Source organism: Nannospalax galili, unplaced genomic scaffold (assembly GCF_000622305.1).
Source record: "Nannospalax galili isolate Female #2095 unplaced genomic scaffold, S.galili_v1.0 scaffold371, whole genome shotgun sequence".
Lineage (NCBI taxonomy): Eukaryota > Metazoa > Chordata > Mammalia > Rodentia > Spalacidae > Nannospalax > Nannospalax galili.
The window spans coordinates 3,555,065-3,572,524 of NW_008331606.1; positions in this window are offsets into that span (position 1 = coordinate 3,555,065).

The following is a 17,460-nucleotide window of genomic DNA, read 5'->3' on the forward strand; positions in this document are numbered from 1 at the left end:
ACCCCCCCCCAAATATATAAATACAATGATGTTTAAGGAGGGGGATAGGAATAAGAAATCAAAGACCAAAGGATTTGCCAATATGGTGATCAGCTTTGGTGGAATGATGAAGGTTTTCTTTAGCTCTGTTCTTTTTTTTTTTTTTTAATACTAATGAATTTATTGGCTTGCTAACAGAACATAGGGTGGGGATTTATTTACTTCTTCTATTGTCTTCTTCTTCAATATCTTTCTTCAAAGATTTAAAAAGTTCATTGTAGGATCTTTAATATCCTTAGAGTTATTCCTACATATTTTTTAAAGCTATTGTGAATGGGAGTGTTTCCATGATCTCTTTTTCAGATGCTTGTTATTGGTATATTAAAGTTTAATGACTTTTATAAATTGTTTTCATGTCCTGGCACTTTGCTGAAAGTGTCGATAATTTCTAGATGTTTTCTGGTGGAATCTGGGGCTTTCTTATGTATAATATCAAATGGTCTGCAAATAGGGATAATTTGACCTCTGCCTTTCTCATTAGAACTTCTTTAATCTCCTTCTCTTGTTTTACTGCTCTAGTTAAGGTTTCAAAAAGAAGTAAAGCTAGTGCACAATCTTGTCATGTTCCTGATTTCAATGGGAATGCTTCCAGTTTTTCTCCATTTAGAATGATGTTGGCTGTGGGTTTGTCGTATATTGCCTTAATTATGTTGAGTTATGCTCCCTCGTATCCAGTTCCCTCTAGAATGATTATCATGAAAGCATGTTGGATTATGTCAAAGATATTTTCTGAATCTATTAAGATGATTATGTAATTTTTGTCTTTACATTCATTTATATGATTTATTACATTAATTGACTTATGAATATTGACCCAGCCCTGTATCTCTGAAATAAAGCCAACTTGATCATGGTGGGTGATCTTTTTGATATGTGCTTGTATGCAGTTTGCAAGTATTTTATTGAGAATGTTTGCATCTATGTTTATTATGGATATTGGCTTGTTTACTTTTTTTCTTGTTTTTCATGTGTCTACCTGGTTTGGGTGTTAGAGTAATACTGGCTTCATAGAACGGGTTTGGGTGTTTTCTCTCTGTTTCTATATCTTTTCGAATAATTAAGCACTATTGGCTATAGTTCTTTGAAGGTCTGGTAAGATTGTGCTGTGAATACATCTGGCCTTGTGTTTTGTTTTATTTTGTTTTTAGTTGGGTGGCTTTGTATTACTGTTCCTTGTTTATTGCAGATTTGTTTAATCTCTTACTTAATCTCTCTTGGAAACTAGGCTGGCCTTCTTGAAGTCACAGAGATCCTCCTGCCTCTGCCTCCTTCCTGAGTGCCGGGATTAAAGGCATGTGCCACCATGCCCAGCAGAGTACAGGTTTTTAAAGGATTCCTTTATAAAGTTATGGAACACTTTGATGTTTGTTGTAATGTTTCACTTTTCGTCTCTGATTTCCTTGATTCGGGTTTGATCTTTCTTTGTTTTGGTTAATTGGAATAAGCGTCTTCTTTATGTTTTCAAAGAACCACCTCTTGGATTCATTGATTCTTTGTACTATTTTCCTTCTTTCTATTGCATTGATTTCTGCTCTGATTTTTATTATTTCTTCTCATCTACTGTGTTTGTTTTTTTTTCTTTTTTTCCCAGATACTTAAGTTGTACTATTAATTCATGTATTTGTGCTTTTTCTGCTTTTTTTAATGTATGCACTTAGAACTATAAACATTCCTCTTAGGTCTGCTTTAATGTGTCCAGAAGTTTGTTGTGTTTTGTTTTCATTTTCATTTAGGTCCAAGAATATTTTTCTTTCCTGTTTTCTTCATTGGCCCAGTCTTCACTCAGTATTGTGTTGTTTGATCTCCATAAGTTTATTTGGTTATTAAAGCTTCTTTTTGTGTTGATTTCAAGCTTTTTTTCATTGTGGTCTGATATGATACATGAAATCATTTCAATTTTTTGTATTTGCTCACGTTTGTTTCCTGCCCCAGTATGTGGTCTATTTTAGAGAAACTTCCATGGGCTGCTGAGTAGAATGTGTATTCTTTGGTGTGTGGGCAAAATATTCTATAGATGTCTGTTATATCCTTTTGATGTATGGTTTCATTTAATCGGCTGGTTTTTTTTGTTTATTCTTTGTCCAGATGGCAAGTCTATTAAAGAAAATAAGTAACTGAAGTCACCTACTATTAATCTCTTGTGTTTAATTTATGTCTTGAAGTCCACTAGTACTTTTTATGAAATTTGTTGCACCAGACTTTGGTGCATATGTTTATGATTGTAATGCTTTCTTGCTTGTTTCCTTGATCAGGATAAAGTAACTGTCTTTATCTCTTTGGATTAATTTTAGTTTGATGTCTATTTTGCCAGATATTAGAATAGCAAAACTTGCTTGTTTTTTGGTCCATCTTGCTTGGGGTTCTAGTTAGCTTTCTATTGCCACGATAAAGACACTGACCAAAGCCAACTTGTGGAAGAAAGGGTTTATCTTTTTCTTACAACTCATGGGTCATAGTTTATCACTGAAGGAAGTTAGGGAAGGAACTCAGGACAAGGGCCTGGAGGCAAGAGCTGAAGCACAGCCCATAGAAAAAAGGCTACTTACTGGCTTGCTCTATGGCCCATGTCCAGCCTGCTTTCTTATACAATACAAGACCACCTGCTGAGGAGTGGCACCGCTCACAGTGGACTTGAACCTCCCACATCTCTCAACAATCAAGAAAATGCCTCCACATACATGTACACTAGCCAGTCCAATGAAGGAAGTTCCTCACTGAGGTTTCCTCTATCTAGGTGGGTCAAGTCGACAACTAAAACTATCCAACACACTTGGAATATGTTTTTTCCATTCTTTCACTCTATGGGGGTGTCTGTCCCTGAAGATGAATTTCTTGTAGACAAAAGATAGATTTTGTTTCTGAATTCACTCAACTAGCCCGTGTAAAGTTTAGGACAGCATCTGTGACCATTTAGAATTTGGAATACGTTGTTCCAGGTTCTTCTGGCTTTTAAAGTTTGTATTGAAAAGTTTTTATTTTGACAGATTTTCCTTTATACGTAACTTGGTTTTTTTTTTATCTTGCTTTCAGTATCCTCTCCTTGTACGGCATATTAAGTGTTTTTGCTTTGATATGCCATGGGGAATTTCTGTTTTGGTCCTATCTACTTGGTGTTCTGTGTGCTTCTTTTGTCTCTGTCTGTATGTCTTTCCTTAATCTAGGGAAGTTTTCTTTTGTAATCCCGTTAAGATTTGTTCAGTACCATTGACCTGATATTCTTATCCTTTCACTATGCATACAATTAATAAATTTAGTCTTTTCATGGTGTCCCACAGCTCCTGCATATTCAATTTCTGTGTTTTAATTTTTATCACATTCTTTGCTTGAGTGGTTCAGTTCTTCAACCTTATCTTCAATTTTTAATACTCTGTTGTCCCCTTGATTCAGTCTGACAGGCTTTCTCTTGTTTTTTTCTAATTGACTTATTGAGTTTTTCCATTCCATCTTCATCTCAGCTTGAGTTTTCTTCAATATTTCTGTTTCATGAATTCACTTTTCCAATCCTGAATTGTCTTTGCCATTTCGTTCAGCTGTGTATTTTATCCTCTTCAGCTTCAGTCAGGAGTTTACTTCTATCCTCTTTGAGTTCCTTGAGATGTTTGTGTGTTCTTCAAGATCCTCGAGTCCTTTGATTATGGTTATGACTGTTCTTTTAAGTTCTGTGTCCCAGAATTCCTCTGGATTGTTCTCCTTGTAGAGCACTTTTATAATCCTGGTGGAATTGGGAGGTAACATACTGTCTTGGTTTTTCAAATTATTTATGTTTTGCAATGTGTCTTTGGCATGCGAATTTATTTTATTGGTTATGTGTCTGCTAGGAAATTCCAGCTTATCTTTGGTGAGTGTAAGTTTGGTCCTGTTTTTAGTGTTATTATAGTTTGCTTGATTTCTCATCAGGTAGGAATAGTTAGTTGGTCTGTGATTCAGTTTCTTATTTTTGATATTTTATTGGAGGGACGGGGGTGAATTCAGTCTTCTCTGGTGTGTGAGGTGGGTAATCACAGCTAAGGCTGCCAGTGTGGAGTAGAGCTGGCTTGGGGTGGTGTGGCTCTAGTTAGGTCACTAGACTAGTTCATAGCTGGAACAGCACTTTCCAGGCCTAGTCCCAGATTTAGTAACTTGAGTTGGATGGATTCTGACTAGTTCACTGGTTGTTCCAAAGTATTCCAGGAGCCCAGTCTGGGCCTAATCCCAGAGAGGAAAGATGGCTACCGAGTGGGAGCAGGTTCTGACAAGCTCACCAGGGTAGTCCAGAGCACAAGAGCAGTGGGTTCTGGGCCTAGTCCCAAAGGATGAAGATAGCACCAACAATTTCAGATTTTTGTAAGAACAGAATAATAATCCAGTTGTGCAAATGTACTATATTTTTATTATTTGTTCATCAGTTCATCAAGATCTAGGTCGTTTCTATTTCCTTGCTATTGTGAATAGAACATTAATGAACATGGATGAGCAAGTATCTCTCTAGAAGAATATACAGTTTTGGGGGGGTATATGTTCAAGAGTGGCATAGCTGATTATGTGGTAGATCTATTTCTAGCTTTTTGATGAACTGCAACACTGATTTCCATAGTGACTGCATCAGCTTTGACTCCCACCAACATGAGTAAGTGTTCCTCTTTCCCTGTATTCTCACCAGCATTTATCAACATTTTTCTGGATCTTAGCCACTATGGCTGGAGTAAAATGAAATCTAAAAGTAGTCTTAATTTTTATTTCCTTGATGGCTAAAGATATTGAACATTTAAAAATATTGTATTTAGGTTTAAGTGTTATTAGTGTCTTGCATGTCTTCATGTTTGTAAGTGCAATGTATATGCAATGTCTGAGGAGTCCAGAAGAGGGCATTGGGTCCCCTGAAACTAAGTTACAGATAGTTGTTAGCTTCCATGTGGCTACTGGAATCTGAACTCAGGTCTTCTGTAAGAGTACCAAGGGCTCTAAACTGCTGAGCCATCTCTCCGGTCCCAGATATTGAACATTAAAATAAATATTTCTCAGCCATTTATGTTTCAGTTTTTAAGAACTCTGTTTAGTTTTTGCCAATTTTTAATTGTTTTTCTAATTTTTAATTTTTTGACTTCTTTGTATATTCTAGATACTAACCCTCTGTTGGATGTATATCTAGTAAACATTTTTCGTATTCTGTAGTCTGCATCTTCATTCAAATGTTGGTGTCTTTTGTTGTACAGAAACTTTTTAGTTTAAGGTCTCATTGTTGATTGCTAGTCTTAGTGTCTGTGTTATCACGGTTGTGTTCAGAAAGTCCTTTCCTATGGTATCAGTGCATTCCCTAATTTTTCCTGTATAAGATTCAGAATCTTAGGTTTTATGTTGAGGTCCTTGATCCCTTTGGAGTTGAGTTTTGTTCATGGTGAGAGATATGGATATAGTTTCATTCTACTATATGTAGTTATCCAGTTTGAGCAACACCATTTGCTGAAGATGCTGTTTTTCCTCCAATGTGCATTTTTGGCCCCTTTGTCAAAAATCAAGTGGCTGTATATATGTAGACTTATATCTGGATTCTCAATTCTATTCCATTAACCAATATGTATATTTTATGCCAAAATTAAGCTTTCTTCATTACCAAAGGCTTTTTGAAAAAATCATATGGAAACTTACTTCAGTAGTTGCTTCTTTTATACAGTTTAAATACAGTTACCTTATAATAAGCAGACAATGCTTCTAGCAGACACCACAGGATAGAAAATAAAAAGTCCAGTGCCAGGAATGGGCACCCTCTTTTGTGGTTGTTGACTGGGGATGGGGACTAGACCCTTAAACAATATTGGCTATTGCTCTTGGTTACCTTCCAGAACTTGAAAGTAAGACCATTTTGCTGAAGACACTACATCCATAAAATGTGGTACAAATGGACAAGTCAAGATGGTACTGACCTCAAAGAGTCGTCTTTACTGATTAAGTTTCATAATGCTGGAAGGTGCTATGCATACTACTGAAAGAGAAAAGAAATCATCAGTCTTACCCAGATGTGAACTCTGCAAGTTATGACTGTCTTGACAAGATATGCCCACTGGTACAATAGTGGCACAAATTTTATGGTAACCAACAACCTGATGATTAGATTTAAGGCTCACTTCACATGTTGAAGCCCATACATTGCACTGATATTAGGTCCTGTGACCAGAAAGGTCACAGCCTGTAAGCAAAAACCTATTACTATTATTCTAACAATGGACATAGTAGTAAACCAAATCCTAATGACTTATTTTATTCTTTACCAAGATTTAATATACTTTTATTCTTAACACATGGAACATATAGTATAACAATTTCATACTGAATAAATGATATTCGTTAAGCCAAAAAAGGAAAAAAGGAAGAATTTACATCTACAAAGGCTCTCATATAGTATAACAATTTCATACTGAATAAATGATATTCGTTAATCCAAAAAAGGAAAAAAAGGAAGAATTTACATCAAGTTTTTAGCTACATTATTCATATTGAAGTATGCAGATTTTATCACTGAAATAAATCTCAGTTGTGTTTCTTCATCAGGGACTTCAACTGAACCTAGAAACTTTTCACACCTCAATTAGAAAGAAAACAAAACAAAACAAAAACCCAGAACAAATAAACTATAAGCTGATTGGCTGCTGAGACAGCAAGGACTTTTTACAGAGACCTGTACAGCATCACACCAAGAGAGATGATGTCTGGCAAGAGATTAAATAGCTGTGTCTCACTTTGTGCAGGTCACCAACTTGTTAACTTGCTAATGACTTATTTTTATACCAATAGATTAACTTCTCTCAGCTCTCTCACCAGACAAGCTTATTCTTGTTGCAGATGGTGATTAATACAGAGATCCACAACGGGTTAATGTGAAGAAAATAAAAGACTGTGGAGTGATCTGCCGTAAAACAGACACCCTATCACACTCTCTCCTCCCAGGGCTCAGGGATCATTACTGAAGAGGGGGTGGGAAAGATTTTAAGAGCTAGAGGTGTTGGATGAATACAAGGAAACACTGTTTTCTAGACATAACAGCAGTTGCACATGTGAAACCACAACACTTGTGACAACATGCATAAGACTTGTGCAAGCTCTTTGTCAAGTTGACACAACCTAGAATCACCTGGGAAGAGACTCTGAGGGATTGTCTATATTGGGCTAGCCTGTGGGCATGTCTGTATGGTGTTTGAATTAAGCTAATTGATGTGGGATGAGCCAGTCCACTGTGTGTGGCACCATTCCCTAGGCCGGAGGTCTGGAATTGTTTAAGAGTTGGGAAATCCAACTGAACACAATAGGCATGCAAGTGAGCATGTATGCACTCATTTCTCTCTGCTCTTGACTGTGGTTGTGGTGTGAGTAGGTGTTTCAAGCTCCTGCCTTGACTTCCTGACAATGATGGATTGTAACCTGGAATTACAAGCTAAATCTTAACTGCTTTCTCAGTAAGTTGCTTTTTTGCCAGGGTACTCTATCACAGGAACAGAAGTGAAACTTGAACACTTGCCAAATGATCCGTAGACACAGAGATTTGGAAAATGTGTTAGTTAACATGCTGCCGCTGACAAATACTTGAGATAAACAACTTAAGAAGAAGAAACAGTGATTTTGCTTCATGGTTTCAAAGCTTTTAGTCCATGGTTGAGCTGGATCTGTAGCTATGACCTGTGGTGAAACAAAACATTGTGGTGGTTGGAGTGTGTGACAGAGGAGGTTGCTTACGTCACTGAAGCAGTACAAAATGGAGATAGGAAGAACACTTGGGACAAAGCAGTATAGTCCCCAAGGATATGTTCCAAGTGCTGTACTTCCTCCAACCAAGCTGCACCTCACAATAAATGCCAACAAATTACAAATCCATTAAATGCACAGATGATGTCAGAATCCTCACAGTTCATCTGTTTCCTCAAATCCCCAAGTACAAACTGTGTTAGCAACCAAGCCGTTAGTACATAATCCTTTGGGTGTACTTCATATCCAAACCATAACAAAGTATATTGAAATTTGTCTATTAAGTAGGAGATTCGAAGACTGCAAAGGTCACTTTTAACTCTTCTGCTATAATTCTATGCGGGAATTTTGATTCAGTTAAAAATAAATTGACAAACATCTCAGCAAACTAATCAGGAACATTGTGAGAGGCATAGTTTGTCAATGAGATACATTAGATTCAGATTTGATGGACAACCAATCAATGAAACAGACCACCTGCCCAATTGAAGAGGGGCAGTGAAGACATGAGTGAATTTGACAGTTTGTCTTTGTGGAAGAGGAATTTACAGAATGTTTCCTGACCTCCTGTTGTTTGTCCTTGGGCTTGTTTTAAAATAACAAACAAATAAACATGTCAATCATGACAGTGTCCCGGAACTTGAGAATTTGTATACTGAAATGATTTTTCTTTCTTTGACATATTCTGTGTATACCTTAGCTCTTCATCTGCAGGGTTGAATCTTTGTTCAGAAGTAAATTGGTGTGAGTTGCTGCCTTCATTTAGCGAAGCAGACAATTTCATTTTCTGTAGCATTTCTTTCAGAAGGTTTTGTTCATAGGACTTTAAAAAAATGATCATCTTTATTTTCCATCGCTCATTTGGCTCATTTGAAGTAGGAGTCCCCGATTGAAGATCAACTGTAATTATGCATGGTTTCTAATCTGTTTGAGAATGCAGATCAAATAAGAGCACTTGTCAGGATCTACTTGTATGGAGGATCAAGACTGAACTCATCCTTAAGAGCTTATGTGTACACTTATATTACATTCTACATATGCATATTTATTGTAGTAGTGACTTACAATATGGACATAATTTGGACTAATGACTTTTACTTAACTTTGCGACTAAAAAATTACTTTATAATGTAAACAAACTTTCTGAGCCAAGTTCTTTGAAAGAACAGTAAGCACTTTGAACTGATGAGTCATCTCTCCATCCCCAAAGAAATCCTTGATGAAGTAAATTTGTATTAAATATCAACTCTTGAATACACACCTTAATATTCTATGTGACAAAATGGGAAACACACATAAAGGGCCTCTAATGTATACCCAAGTATGGTGGTTAAATTATGGAAAATTATTGTGTGTTTCTTTGGGTTGAGGGATGAAGTAGTCTTACTTTTCATATAATTCTATTTTTATTTGAAAGAATTACTGATTTGCACATAGCTTCTGAAAGCAAGAATGAACATCATCCGTCTCGTCCATGGAAACATCTAAGCACATTTATTTTTTTCTTAAGGATGACCTTCAAGCTCCTATGTAAAACAAATACCTCCTCCATCTTAAAAAAAAGTTTTTTTTGAGGGGCTGGAGAGATGGCTCAGCAGTTAAGAGCAATGACTGCTCTTGTGGAGGACCCGGGTTCAATTCCCAGCACCCACATGGCAGCTACGAACCATCCTTAACTCCAGTTCTAGGGGAATCTGAAGCCCTCTTCTGACCTCCGCAGCACTGAACGACATGGGTGCACTCACATACATGCGGGCAATATACTCATACAGATAAAATAAATAAAATATTTTTTAAAAAAGTTTTTTTGAGACAGAGTCTGGCATTGAATTCACTATATATCCCATTCTGGCCTCAAATTTCTGGCAATTCACCTTTGTTGGGTGCCATGAGTGCTGGGATTACAGTCATGCACCACCATATCCTGCTTCAAGCAAAAAAAAAATTGAATTCCTTAAAGCTTGTATCCATCACAGTAAGATTGAGTGCTTCCTCTGAATAATTCAACTTTTTCAAAGAGATTGTTGGGAATATTAACCTACATGCATTTTATATTACGTATAATATTTTAATATCATTTGAAAGATGTATACTCATTCAGGAACCAATATATGATGAAGATAGGACTTAAGAGTCTTCATGACAGAGAAGCACTCTACCACTGAGCTGCATCTCCATTCCTTGATTTTCTGAGACGAGATCTCACAGTGCAGTCTAGGCTGGTCCCAAACTTGTGGTTATCCTACCTCTGACTCACTAGTGGAGGGAGTACAGGCATATACTGCCCTCTTGGAGGAGTTTTAATATTTTATTGATTAAAGAATTTCATACAATGTATTCTGATTGTATCCAGACCCCTCACCACTCTCCACCTTACTACTCCACCACACTTCATGTTATCTATTGTTATTTGTCTTTTTAAAAATGCCTATCGAGGGGCTTGAGAGATGGCTCAGCGGTTAAGAACACTGGCTGTTCTTGCAGAAGACCTAGATTTGAATCCCAGCACCCACATGGCAGCTAACAACTGTCTGTAACTCCAGTCCCAGAGGATCCGACAGCCTCTTCTGACCTCCGCTGGCATTACACAACATAGGTGCACTTACCTACATGCAGGTAATACATGCATACACATAAAATTTAAAAATAATAAATAAAAAATTTAAAAATGCCTATCAAGTCTAATCTGTGTTCCCCCAAAGCTCTTGGGTGTGGGTTTACTCCTTGGAGTCTAATCAGCTTACCAGGCATCACATCAGTAAAGAAACCAATAATTTTTAAATGGCCAGGACATGCTATCACAACAATCATGGATGGGCAAAAAAGTATTGGAAAGGACAACATAGAATCAAGTATTTAAATGTAGTAATATGCAAAATTCATTGATACGATTTCAAATTCCACTCTGGAAATAAACTTTAAAAATACCACTTGTATGGGTGATGGAGAGATGGGTCAGTGGTTAAGAAGAGCACTGGCTGCTCTTGCAAAGGACCTGGGTTCAATTCCCAGCACCCACATGGTGGCTAACATCTGTCCATAACTCCAGCTCCAGGGGATCCGACACCCTCTTCTGACCTCCGTGGGCACTGTACGATACAGGCAATACACACTGATACACATAAAATAAAAATAATAGATAAGATAAATATCATTTGTGACCCTGGTGGTGTAGCTTTGTGACAGAGTACTTGCTGTACAGAAGCGTTTTAGTTTAAAGAGGTCCCACTTGTTGATTGCTGACCTTAATTCCTGAGCAACTTCTTTCTGATTTAGAAAATCCTTTCCTACACCCGTATCTTATAAGTTACTGCCAATATTTTCTTCTAATAGTTTCAGGGTTTCCAGCATCACATTGAGGTCTTTGATCCATTTGGAGTTGACTTTTGTGCAAGGTGAAATATTGCAACATGTACCTACACCATGAAAAGACAGATTTGAAATTGACCACCCAATGCTATAATAATGTTGTGGTATGACTGTGAAATGTCTACCATAGCCTCACATGTTGGAACACTTGTTCCTAGCTGGCAGTACTGTTGAAAAAGGTTGTAGAGGAAATTGGTCATTAGGGGAGGGCCTTGAGACTTTATAGCCCAACTCCTCTGCTTCTTGAGTATGGATGTAATGTTACCACGGAGCCTCCTGCTCCTGTCACCATGCCTTTCCTGCCTGTTACTGTGTTTCCCCTGAGAGGAGGTACTAGAGCTCTCCGGAACTGTAAGCAAAAATAAGCCCTTTCACCTGTAAATAGTCTCATCAGGATGTTTTATCACAGCAATGAGAAAGTAACTAAGACACGTAAGGGGCTAGAAAAAAGAAAAAACCAAACCCTAAATGAGTAGAAGGAAATAAATCACAAAATCAGAGCAAAAATATACCAGAGACTAAAAAATGAAAAGCTCAATGAAAAGGATATTTGAAAAGATAATGAAACTGACAAAGTCAAGAACAAAAGGGAAGAAAGCATTCAAATCAATGAAATCACAGATGAATAAGGAGTTGTCATAACTGAAACCACTGAAATACAAAGGACTATTAGTAATAATTTAGAGTAAGTATACTCCAACAATTCAGAAAACATAAAGGAAATGAATGTTTGTGGACACATATGACTTCTCAAAATTCAACCATGGAAACAGAGAATTCGAATACACAATAACAAGTAATAAGACTGAATCAACATTAAAAATTTTAAATTACGTGCTGTCTGTGTATATGTCTGTGTAGGGGTATGTGCATGTGTGTTCAGCTACCCAAAGAGGCCATAATAAGATATTGGACCCCCTGGAGTTGGAGTTATATGCAGTTGTGAGTTGCTTGACATGCAGGGGAGGGGGACAACCAAACTCAGGTCCTCTGCAAGAGTAGTACATGGTTTTAACAACTGAGCTATTTTTTCCAACCCTGAATCAAGTTTCTAAAGTCTCCCAAGGAAGATGGCTTCACAGTTCAATCTTAGTAAACCTTTGACATGTATTCTCAAATTATTACCTACTTGAAAGGGAAAGAAGCCTTATAAACTCATTCTATAATGTCAAAAGTACTTTGATGTTAAAAACACACACAAACATACAACAAATAAAGGAAACAACTGACCAAGATTTGTGTTGAATATAGATGAAAAATCCTCAACTAAACACTAGCAAATAAAATCCAACAGTATATATAAAAATATTATATATCATGAACAAGATGAATTTAATGAATAGAACGAAGCTTCAACAAATGCAAAGTAATAAACACAACAGATCAGGTCAGCAGAAGGAAGAATACAGACCGTGCGCTCATCTCAGTGCAGAAAAGCATTCAGCCAAATTCTTTACTTCATGAAAAAAATTTTCAAAAAATTAAATACAATAAGAACATACCTCAACTACATATGATAAACCCACAGCCTATATCGTACTTAAAGGAGAAAAATGGATTTTCCCTTCTAAATTCAGGAAGATGAGGGTGATCACTTTCATCACTCTTAATCAAAATACTACTGGAAGTCTTAGCTAGAGGAATTGAGCAAGAGATAGTAATAAAAAGCCTTCCAAATAAGAAAATTGTCATGAATCTATGCACAGGAAAAATCCTTAAAGTGTCTACCAAGAAACTGTTAGAACTGATAAATTCAGTAAGGGTTGCAGGATGTACAGTCAATGTATGAATCAAGTGGGATGGGTCATGCCTACAGTACTCAGGAAGCTAAGGCAGGAAAATTACTGTGAGGCTAACCTGGACTAAACAGTGAGTTCAAGGCCAGCCTTCTCTAAAAAAAAATGAATGAATAAATAAAATCAATGTAGAAAACTCAGTATTGATTTATACATCAGTAGTGAAATAACTAAGCCAGATTTGTAGAAAGCGATCCAATTCACAGTAGCTACAAAAAGAGAATACATAAAAGTAAGTTTGAGCCGGGCGTGGTGGCACATGCCTTTAATCCCAGCACTGGGGCGGCAAAGGCAGGTGGATCTCTGTGAGTTACAGGTCAGCCTGGTCTACATAGTGAGTTCCAGGACAGCTGGGGCTACAAAGAGACCCTGTCTCAAAAAGACCAAAAAAAGTAAGTTTGATGAAGGCTATGAATGAATTCAGCCTAGTAAAGTACAAAATACTGCTGACATTTCAGAAGACATAAAAGACAGAAAGACCTATAAAGTTCATTCCTTGGAAGATTTAGTATCATTAAAATGTCCATACTTTCTTCAATTTAAAGATTCAATGCAATTCATAAAAAATCAGTGACATGATATACAGATCATATACCCAGAATGTCTGGTTCTCAGAGGATAAATGAGACATCCTTAAGGGATCTCTGAAAGATTCAGCACCCCATCAATTTAATTGAGGCTGAATTTCTTTAAATCGAACAGAAAAGTGCAGGGAATGTTGTTTCTGTGGCTTTTGCACAACCTTGCTCTTATCACTACGTTAGTTTTGCCTTGAAATTTTGAGTTATGAGTATAAATAGTGCAAGATATTTGTTATAATACTCTGTTCTAAGAAACAGCCAGCATCTTGGCATCACTTCCCTAGGGAGATGGAAGACAAAGGAACAGTGTGTTCTTTATAGTCAGTGAAGTGGATAAGAGGTTTCAAGGCTTAGTGCTCTTTATCCACTTAATATAACCCCGGGTCCCACCTTTTATTTGACTGAAAGGACTTTCTGGTTGACTCTTTTCTTCTTGATATTGTCATGTATTCTTTGAGCTACAATCTCAAATCTCAAAGAAGTGCAGGTGTGGCTTTGCTGTTACTCCATTTTTTTAATGTATAAAAGATTAATCAATCAAGTTCCAACAGCATTATATGTCATTTGATTACCTGCTATGTAAAAGTGCTCTGCATCATTTGAATTTCAAGCCACATTAAATGTTCTTCTCAAAGGCTTAGGAAAATCAAAGTATCATTTTAGTTTGCCATCTATAATTGGACAGTATTTTATTTATTGTCTGCCAACGTAGTGTTATCTCCTTCTGGTAATCACATCCCAATTTCCTTCTGACAGGTTATTAACAATACTCGTTTTTGGTCTATATATGCTTCCAATATCAGAATTCTACCTCTTCTTCAGGGATATAAGTTATGACCTGGGCTTAAGCCCTTGGTACTGTGCATTCTCTTTGCTACAGTGAATACTTCAAGGATGATATTAGCTACAGTGATTTGTATACTATGGGATCAACTCTTATTATTCCCCATTGGATTGAAATAATAAGCATTTAAAATTTGGAGGTAGAGAATTAAATTGCAAACATTGAAGTGAGTGTCAGTCTGAGAATGTAGTCAACAAAATGAATGGATAGGAGAGCAGAGTGTGCACAGAAGTCTCCATCCCATTGCTATGCCTGAATCTAGCTTTAATTGTAAATGGATTATCTCCAAACCTTTTTAAGACCAAGACATTTTCCCTTTTTCTCCTTAAGTCCATTTGTGTTGGGTTTCCTACTACCACCAAAAATTACTAACTTGCAGCCTACTGACTTCTTCAGCAGTATTGCATATGCATCTGTTTCCCAATGTGGACCTACTATCTTCTAACACTCTTGAACCATCATTCCAGTACTGTGTTAAAATTTACTCAATGAATAATTCTTTCCAGTCTTTTCAGCATACAATAAAAATCAAGGTTAGTTTTTCATTTTGACTTCCTAGACATACTCTTGAAATTTTGATTTTAGACAGTCATTTCCTCCTGAGAAACTTTATTATGTGTACTTCCTATTGATGTTTCATAAGAAAAAGTTAGAGAAGGTGAACTCTGTATCCTTGTCTATCTCTGTCCCTTCCATGTCCATAAAGATGCTGCCCACAACTATTCTTTACATACATACATACATACACACACAAACATGCAATAAATGTTACAACAAAAGAAAACATGGAGGCCATCAATAAGTGGCATTGCATTGTAAAAGTGTTTAGAAGGGATATGTCTTGTTCTGCCGTCTGCATAAAGCCTTGAGCAGTTGTTAATGAAACTGATACTCTTGGAAAATTGTTGTTGAATGTATTTTAGACCAGTGTTGTCTTATGTAAATATTTGTGTGGGGGGAGGGGAGGCAATTGAATGAGGAAACTAACAGTCAAGTTATGTTTTCCAAAGGGGAAAAAAAACCAACAAAACTGTTATGGTTGAATTCCTCTTTTTTTCTATACAAAAATTAAAAAGAGTTTAAAATGGGTAAAAAAAAATGGAGAAAAGAAGAATAATTAACTTGTGATTTCATATTAATCAAAAGTGTCCTCTGAGCTATGAAAGTAGCATAAAGAAGGGTCCAGTATGGTGATCCATGCCTTTAATCCCAGCACTCTGGGTGGCAGAGGTAGGCTGATGATCTCTGGTAGATCAAGGTGAGTCTTGTCTACATAGCAAGTTCCAGGCCAGCTGGGGCAATAGGGAGACCCTAACAGAAAAAAATTAACAGAAAGGCATCTGTGATGAAGGAAAGTTAACAGGATTCAGTGCCATAAGATCTTCTCTTAAAGAATTGCTAAAGAACACACAAAAAAAATATGGAATTGGAAAGAAGTCTAATTGAAAAGAGGAAGGGGATCAGCAGGAGCAGGAGGAGGAAAAAAGAGGGTAATATGTGAGGCAACATTATCAAACTTATATATGTGTATGCAAATGCCATAATGAAACTCATGTATAATCAATATATGCTACTATATGACTTAAAAAAATGAACTGCAAAAGGGATTTCTAGATAAAATGGCAGGCTAGAAGATTCCCCTATGTGATGTGGTTAAGAAGAAAAGTCAATGTGAGAACAAAATAGCTCAGTTGGTAGAGTGCTTCCCTAACATGCATGAAGCCCTGAGATTGAAACCCAGCACCACAAAAACCAGGTTTGCTGGAGTGCACCTATCATCTCAGAACTCAGAAAGGTAGGCCTCTGTCCCTTGTGCATATAACCAAGTCTCTACATTTGAAGGACTAGAAAAGAAGGTACTCCAGCAATCATTTTATTTTTCTTATTTTGTCCTATGTACTTATTTTTTTTTAAACTACAGTTTTAGCAGTATTTTCACTTTATTATAGTTTTAAAAATACATTTGGGCTCTGCTTCCCTGGGCTGCACAACCCACCAGCCTCTTTCCTGGATACTGGGGCTGACCTCTAGGCCCAGAACCACCACTGCTTCCTGATTACTTGCATCCTGATGAACCCAGTTCCTTCTGGAGGTCCCCAGGAACCCTCTGGGTCTGGTCCCGCCCTCACCTCCTTCTGCTTCCCTGGGCCTGCACAACCTGCCAGCCTTTCCTCTTGATAAGTCCATGGGTGCCCACTGCACCTTAACTCCCCCAGCCACATTCACCCTCCAATCTCCCCCACTGGTCTCTCCTCCTATCCTGGGTACTGTCCCATTCCTTGTCTTGGTGCCCTAGACACCAGGGGAACCACCACTGCTTCTTCCAGATCCTGTGCATCCAGACCAACCCAGTTCCTTCTCGCTGTCCCCAGGAGCCCTCTGGGCCTGGTCTGGCCCTCATATCCCTCTGCTTCCCTGGGCTGCACAACCGGCCAGGCTCTTTCCTGGACACCAGGGCTGACCTCTTGGCTTCCTTATCCTTTGCATCCAGACCAACCCAGTTCCTCCGTACAGTCCCCAGAAGCCCTTGGGGCCTCTTCCCGACCCCATCTCCCTTTGCATCTGTGGGTGGCATGGCCACCAGCTGCCTGAGACCGGCATCTTTCCTGGGCCCTGCTCCCAGGCCAGTCCAACCCCCAAATTCCTGAGGACATCTTTCCAGGAGGGATCCAGACCTTAGGAGAAAGCCTGAGAGCATCTGATCCTCATCTGATTTGGGCCTCTGTGGGAACTACTGAAGACAAAAGCAATCTGGCCACTCCAATATAAAATCAAAAGAGAGAACCGCAGCTTAGAGGAACCAGCTTTTCATGCCCAAAAAGTCAACCACAAAGGCACATAAAGTTTACAAAAAGAAGCAGACCTAAACTTGAAAGTTTGAGTCTCACAAAAGAATCAGAAACTACAAAAGAAATTCACATCTCAAAATCACAGAGAAAACATAATAACATGAAAAACCAAAATAACATATCCCCACCAAATACCAATAGTCCTCTAGAGGAGTACAATGACAACCCCCTAGAGATAATGCAGGACATGGAACTCAAAAGAACAATTATAAACATGATAAAAGAATTCAGTGAATTTAAAGAACACACAAAGAAATCAAAGAACTGAA